The sequence below is a fragment of the Montipora capricornis genome, chromosome 11 (assembly GCF_036669925.1).
Source record: "Montipora capricornis isolate CH-2021 chromosome 11, ASM3666992v2, whole genome shotgun sequence".
Classification (NCBI taxonomy): Eukaryota; Metazoa; Cnidaria; class Anthozoa; order Scleractinia; family Acroporidae; genus Montipora; species Montipora capricornis.
In genome coordinates, this window is record NC_090893.1 from 24,991,424 (window position 1) to 24,998,228 (window position 6,805).

Below are 6,805 nucleotides of genomic sequence, written 5' to 3' on the forward strand. Positions count from 1 at the left end.
ATGGGTTCGAATCCTGCTGAAGGTGCCTGAATTTTTCAGGTGTCTATAATGTGACAATTGCTTTAAGTGCCCCTGTGTGTTTAATTAACATAGTTTTGAAATCCAAAGAACAGTAACAATTATTTTTTTCAGGTCACAGTGGCACGTTAATTAAATTGTCAAGATAAATGCAAGGTCGTCTACAGCCCGCACCTCAAACATGTACATTTCTTTCACAAGAAATATGGTCACTATAATTAGTAACGCTGATTATGTATTGTGATCACGGCATTTGCCATCGTTGTTTTTCATTACAGGCGTCTCTCATATTCCAGTTACTGCTGACATCGCCTTCTTGATCGACGGCTCGCACTACGTTGGTCGACGAAACTTCCATCTCGAAAAGGCCTTCATCAAGTCAATCGCTCGACGCTTCACGATCGCCAAGCACAACTCACACATCGGCGTCGCGACTTATGGAAGCCGACCACAACTGCACATTCGTTTTAATAAATGCGGCTCTTTTGGTTTGTTGCTAAAAGTACTGGATTGCATTCGATATCCAAACCAGAACGGACAACGTGTTGACCTGGGAATGAACGCTGCACTGCGTTATTTCTTTAAGAAAAGATACAAATACTCCTTCGTTCAGAATATTCTCGTTGTGATCGTGAATGGAAGGCAAACTGGGCGATCTTGTCACATCATGAGGCGTCATCGCTGGCAGTTCGCAAAACTCGGGGTCAAAGTCTAGGTTGTTGGGGTTGGCCGCATTGATTACAGATACTTTCGTCCAATTACTTACAAGAACAGACACGTGTATACTGTCCGTTCGTACAGAAGCCTGGTAACCAGAGCTGGTCAAATTGGCTAGTTTTAGATTTAACTTGTAAACTAGTAATAATCATGGATTAGTAAAGTACGTTCGATCTCTATTGAAAGTGGACTTGCGAGGTTCTTTCAGAGTCACAAGCCAGTTGCAACAATAAGTTTCTTAGCTCAAAATTTTGGTAATGGACTTGATACAATCGGGATGGTCGAATAGTAGAAAGAAAGTTGTGGTTTACTGCATGGGCTCTCTCTTTAGAAAGACTGGCAAGATCGGCAGTGCTCAATCCCATAACAATTCAAGTAGGACCAGCTGGTCTGATTTCCCCAACTATACAACAAAATGTAATGTTTTGTATCATTGCGAAAAACCCGCAAAACTGCTCCAAGTCCTGCGAAGCACTCCATTTCCGCCTGTAATTGTTTTTACGTCGTCCATTCAGAATGTGGACTATGTCGCCGGGTTACTCAAGGATGAACAGTTCCATGCATCTGGTCTCCATTCAGAAAAATCACAAGATTATCGCTTTAAGCTTGTTAGCGCATTTCGTGATGGCAAAGTTGATGTCTTGGTGGCTACTGACGTCGGTTCACGAGGTCTTGACTTTCCAGAAGTAACGCATGTTGTAAACTATGATTTGCCTGAAAGTATAGAAGACTATGTTCATCGATGCGGCCGAACAGGCCGGATGGGTCACTTTGGAATTGCAACCTCTTTTCTGACTCTGGACTGCAAGATAGCTGATGAACTCAAAGAGATGTTAGAGGTTATGGATCAGGTTGTCCCGAAAGAACTAGAGAACCCAAAACAGTTTGGTAAAAAGATCATACGAACAGAGTTTGGTGATAGAGTTGTGGAGTTTTGATTGTTCCGTTTAATTCCTCTTTTAGAGAGAATAGGTTGTTTACAACCATCGTCTAGAGACAATTTTAACAATGGCATAATGTACAGTTCTTGGATGGAAAACAAAAGAAGCTGGTTAAAGATCTTTTGTTGGTGTAATTCAACATGGCACCCATGACGTAATTTACGTGTAACCACCTATACACCTTACCTACTTTTTGTCTACGTGCCAAACTGCTTATATCATACAAAAGCCGCAGCTGCATTGTGAAAATCGACCATATCTTTGAGTCAACTTCTATTCTTTTGAGCTCTCGGATACAAGAAAAAAACTAGAATTCAAGGCCAAGATTTCCTAGACCAAATTATACTGGGTATTCCAAAAAGGAACGATATCTTAAATTATTAATTATTTGTTAATTTTAGGTAAATTATGTATATGGGGTTGTAGGAAGTCGAACATTTCTCCGAGCTTTAGTTAACTTCAGCGTGACTAGTTACAAAGTATTATAACAAAATCGTAACTTCCGGTAGTTGATACTTCCGGAAGAAATTAATAAAGAAAAAGCTTCTCACTACCAATGTTTTCATGAAGAGAAGGTTTTAAGTCCCTGATGAATAGCGATTCTTTAATTTCACACTGCAAGTCAGACTTTCCAGTAGCGAGGATTTCAAAAAGGTCCCATTTGATGTTATGACTAGTAGAAATAGTATGGTCTGCAACAGCAGACGCGTGGCCGACTTGTGTAAGAGCTTTGAAATGCTCGGACTTCCCTTCATGCGATCTTGTTTTTGTCTTACCGATGTAAAAGGAATCACAGTCCCAACAAATGGCTTTGTATACTATTTTAGATCTTTAAGAACGACTGAAACGATCTTTGTAAGGAAAAAAAAACTTAATCCTGCAGGTGTTTTGAAAAATAACTAACACCGCCATAAAACTTACTGATACAAGATTTAACATGTCGAGCAAGAGCTTCACTTTGAAAGCCGAAATAAGACAAGACAAGAAAGATATCTTTCTTAGGAACAGTGGTGGTAGGTTCAGCAGACCTGTTCTTTTGTCTGTTCAAAACATCATTAATGTGATAACAAAGAACTCCTCCTGGGTAACCATTTTGAAGGAGAGTGTTCTTTAGATCGAAGAGAGTCGACTGTAACAAGGAAGAACTCGAGCAGATGCGTAAATAGCGATAGTCGAGGGTGCCGATTCAATTGATTTTATACTTTCTTGGAGCGAAAGAGTCCCAGAGAGAGCTGCCCAAGTACTTTTGTTGCCACGAGGCGAAGGTGAGTGACTGTGATGGCTTCGAGGTTTCTGCAGATTCCTCCTTTTTAAATGAAGTTTTCTGTCAATGAAGTATTTCAGTTGCCTCATTGTCCATGAAATTCCATGATAGACAGAAAGAAACATTAATATGTAGATTTAACCAAGCCTAGAAGCGGAGCTTGTACACAAAAATTTGATAATGTAAATTGGCCACCGCAGTGGCGGATGTAGGGGAGGGGCCCGGGGGGCCCCCCCCCCCCCCCCCCCCCTTATTTTGGTACTTAAGTATATATTCTGGTAAAAATTGAGGCTAAATTTTTTTTTTTGGTTCACACACTCAAAAAAACCGCCACCTTAGCTCAAGGTCTGGATCCGCCACTGCACCGTACAAAGATTCTAAACACTGACGTTTCGAGCGTTAGCCCTTCGTCAGAGCGAATCGAGGAATTATGGGTTACGTGTAGTTTTTATAGTAGAGTAGGAGCCACGCTATTGGTGGTAACATGGCAACGCGAAAAATAGGAATATAGTAGTTAAATGAAAAGCGTTCGTTAATACCTTCGACGTCTATGTAGTGATGATCAGAGGAGATGTGCCAGTTCTTCGAAAAACGTGGCTATCCTGTCTCTGTGGTCAAAGCGGGCCATCATCGCACCCAACAATTTGATCGACAGTCATCACTACAAACGTCAGAAAAAGATAATGACAGAATTCCATTCACCCTCACTTTCCATCCTCATAATCACGCAGTGAAAAGTATCATTCTTAATAATTTTAAATTACTCCAAAATGATCCCGAGACTGGTAGAATCTTTTTGCAACCTCCACTTATTTCATTCAAACGCGACAAAAACGTAGCTAACTTTTTAGTTGGAAGCGCGTTCAAAACTAACGAGCAACCCGTCACTTTCAAATGCGCGCGCTCACGATACAAAACTTGTCTTTTCACTGTTAACACTAGCAAGATATCGGGACCTAAGCGATCTGTTAAGATCACCGAGCATTTCACATGTACCTCCGCAAATGTCATTTATTGCATAAACTGTACGTTATGCAATAAATTATACATTGGCGACACAGGTAGACGCGACTACCCCCTTCATTTAAAAGCGGAGCTCCCTGGTTATTTATTCTTACTGCTTGTAGGGTTTATGAATCGTTCTCTTCAAAAAAACAGCTGACCTCGGTGAGCTCTAAGCTTGAGCCTGCGATATGGTCACGTGATACTTGTCAGCGGATACCTTATTTTGACATGTTTGAATTGATTAAAAGATGGATGTCCAATATCAAAGATGTATGCTGTAAACTACTGGTCACATTGGCATACATGGAGGGGTGGACGTACGGACGGACGGACGTACGTTCGTATGTAGGGACGGTTGATGACGTCATGGCTATAAAACCAAGATTTCTCGCATCGATGGGTTACCATATTTTCTTAACAATGGTGCTCCGCGCGCGCGCGCCTTTGGCGCTCGCGGAGCTCCGCTAAGATAGCCGAGTATCGATGTCCTGCTCTATAGGACCCTACGCATTCCTTCACTGAATTAAAGTTTGTCACTTGAGCAAAGACAATCTGGATGCCTGTCGCAAACAACTATCGACTGAAGCAAGAACATTAACAGAACGATCCGAGCACGCATATTAAAGAATTTACCTGGTAGTCATACAAGACAATTAAAACTCAAATTATCATTGTCTTATGTTAAACGGTTTTGCCTTGGAAGCCAGAAGGCATTCGAATTGATCTCCATCATGCAACAAGTTTAAAATCAGGGCAGGTGTTTTCATTTCTACAAGTGTTTTGTAGTCCAGGAATGTCCACAAGTACTTTGAGATGTCTTGAAGTGTTTTGTGCGTATGAGCCAACGAAGTGAAAACGCGCACTAATTGGTCAACAATCTAAAAATAAATCGGTCTGTGAAAACGCCGTGACAGGAATATATGGCTGTTGTTCACTTCTAGTCTTTGGCCCCTGCATGGAGCCGCTATTTTGGAGTGCCGTGCTAGTTTTTGTACCTGTGTAAAAGGGGTTAATTTAATCAAATATCTCTCATCACACTGGCAGCGTCCACGAAAAAAACGCCACTTCAGAATATAATTATAACTATGCGCCGACATAAATATATTTCGCAATTATTTCATCTCTTTCACGTGGCAGACAATACGGGCAAACTATCCAATAACTTAAGGAGGCTCGAAAGGGTTTTCAGCTGAGCGCGCGCGCGTACCCACACACGCAATTTGTAAGCTGCTCGCGTCAGCTCGTGATTCAAATGGGTCACAAGAAATAAGCAAATACCGCTAATTTCGCTCTCCTTTCTTCTCATTCCTATAGACATGAATATAAATAGACATCTCCTATTCATGAAAACTACGAAAATTCTACGCTTTAATATTCATTTAAATCCGTTTGTGTTGACCTTCAGCTCAACTCGCGGGTGCACTCGAATGAGCGGGTGACGCATGCGTAAACACCGATCTTGTAACCCCCTCATTTTTCCTGATTTTACAACTTTACTCGTTTATATCTCTGCTTCCGGACGGTGAATTTTTTTCATTTTTTGCATGTTAGCTGAGATTAATTCAAAACGTTTGTCTTTCAAATTTAAAAAAATTCTGTAGGTGAAAAAAAAAATTCGAGGCACACCATATTTACTAAATTTTATGAATTTATTCCCCAAAAAGTGCTAAAATTTGCTAATTATGCCAGGGCAGTGCTCGTTTAAAAAAATTTTGCTTTTTTGCTCCAATTATGCCAAAAATTATGACAATTATGCTAGCACAATCCGCCAAGGCCTATCCGGGAAAGCCTCCCGGAGGCAATTCGGGAGATCGTTAATATACATGAAAAGATAACAAACCAAAAAACCAAGGGACCAGTAATATATGCTGCTTACGGAACCCCAGGCCACGAGTAACAGCGCGAGGAGTTGATAATCTTCCATTTACATTACATCTTTGGGTCCGATTGCTTAAGTACGATTGAAACCACGTGATAGTTGCCTAGCAGCAAGATGTCATACTTTGGGGCCGACCAGTGGTCTACGTAGGTGGGGTCGGACTGAAACACGAAAAATGGGCTCTCTTAAAGGAGTTGATAAAATTAACCATCGTAAGAAAGATTCGAATGTTGGGGTTTCGAACGTCAGCCCTTCGCCGCTGAGCGAAATGCGAAAGTCGAGGGTGTAAAGAGCAGGTTGCGGCCGAGGTTGCAAGTTAGGGTTGCAGGTCATTAGGGCCGTGGTAGGAATTACCACACCCTTGTCATATTAAAAAGGTTTAAATAGTCACGAAGCGATTAAAATACGGCGAGTTTATATTTTGAGATGACGTTTTCGTTGCCGTCGCCGTCTTCGTTGCTTGATTTCCCAACTATTTCACTCATTGCTTTGTGAAATGAGTCAAAAACGACGGCTAAACCTGTTCATCTTTCTAATAACACATTACCTCCAATTTTTGAAACCGGTCTGAGCCACCTTAAACTGTTTAAAATCTTACCACGAAGGGATTCACAAGTCGTTTGTAGGCATTTAAATTGTACCTACAACAAGGAAGTCCTAAAGTGCTGGTACGACCAAAAAATAATTCTTCTTTTTCTTTGGATTTCAAAACTATGTTAACTAAGCACTAGGTGACCCAAGTTTTAAGTTCTGATTTTAAAAAGACACCTATTTATTTTAACTTGAATTTTGTTATTTGTTGGTCCGCCATTACTAACTTTAAAATCTTGAGAGAGCTGGGTCGAGGAGAAAATGATGTCAGACTCACTGGTTTAAGAATGCAATGAGTGTGTACGCGGCTGAATTAATATGCAGCACGGAAGTAATAAGTTGCATTAACACGCTGAAATTTTAAGCTAGTGAGTAAATGACGTCACTTTC

General features: G+C 40.9%; 1 pseudogene; it reads left to right on the top strand.

The window, feature by feature from the left end:
* Positions 1 to 1,673, top strand: LOC138023261 (probable ATP-dependent RNA helicase ddx41; annotated as a pseudogene).
* The last annotated feature ends 5,132 nt before the right edge of the window (positions 1,674 to 6,805 follow it).